The sequence below is a fragment of the Bactrocera tryoni genome, unplaced genomic scaffold (assembly GCF_016617805.1).
Source record: "Bactrocera tryoni isolate S06 unplaced genomic scaffold, CSIRO_BtryS06_freeze2 contig_2490, whole genome shotgun sequence".
Lineage (NCBI taxonomy): Eukaryota > Metazoa > Arthropoda > Insecta > Diptera > Tephritidae > Bactrocera > Bactrocera tryoni.
The window spans coordinates 1-1112 of NW_024392200.1; the positions used below are offsets into that span (position 1 = coordinate 1).

Here is a 1112-nt window from a genome sequence, read left to right on the forward strand (position 1 = left end):
CTAATTGCTTATAGTCTTACAACCCTCTCAACCATGTAGTCAAACGGCGCACTAGGTCAATTAAAACTGTAGCATGGACCGCAATATGCGTTCAAAATGTCGATGTTCATGTGTCCTGCAGTTCACACGATGACGCACAGTTTGCTGCGTTCTTCATCGACCCATGAGCCGAGTGATCCACCGCTTAGAGTAAAATTTTTTTTTGTATTTTTTGATTCAAAGTCAAGAGTTTTTAATTTATTGAAAGCATAATAATAATATTTATAACAAATTTTTAAATCTCAATTTCAACACATCCTTTCAATAGAGATTGTAATTTTAAAGAGCCCAAACTTGTTCTGGAAACTGCGCATGTCAGCAGGTCAACAAAAACAGTAATACCATTTTTATTAGCTATTCTCTTTTATTTGTTTTTCAATCAGTATTTCTTGAATGAAAATAAACAGAAATATATTTATATGCTGTATATGTATTTTATCAATAATATATCTTTCCATATGCTTAAATCACAAAATAGAAAATACCATAAAAGAGGAATTACACACGTTAATGTGAACAAGTCAACTTATCATTTATATAATATTTACTATCAGATCATTTAACTCCTTATAAATTTTTTATAAATAATAAGTACAGCTATATATGTTTAAAGGTTTTTAAGTGTTCAAATACAATGTATGCGATATTCGTAATAAACATATGTAATAAATATACTGCTCATAATGCATTCCTAAAGTAAAATTTCACTCAAATCTGCTTTTATGCCAAATTATTGATATACCCACATCGGTTAAATACGATAATGTTATCGATAATTCAAAACTTATTGAGATGAAAAAGAACAAAAAGAAAGAAAAATCTTTTGTTTTTCTTTTTGATTCTGTTTTGTTTTTTTCTTTATTATATATTTATTTTTCGATGGGAACACAATAATGAATCCTTCCGCCGTTCACCTACGGAAACCTTTACATGACTTTACTGCCTACGAAATAAATCAAGGTTCGGGTCAGCCTTTTGCCGGAAACAAACCTTTGCAGAAAACACAAGGCGTCGCAGTGACCACGATCCGGAGACCTCACTAAAGTAATTCAATCGGTAAGTAGCGACGGGCG

The 1112-nt window shown here is 31.3% G+C and overlaps 1 pseudogene; it reads right to left on the reverse strand.

Moving 5' to 3' along the window:
- Nucleotides 1–61: 61 nt before the first annotated feature.
- On the reverse strand, nucleotides 62–192 carry LOC120779304 (annotated as a pseudogene).
- Nucleotides 193–1112: the final 920 nt, after the last annotated feature.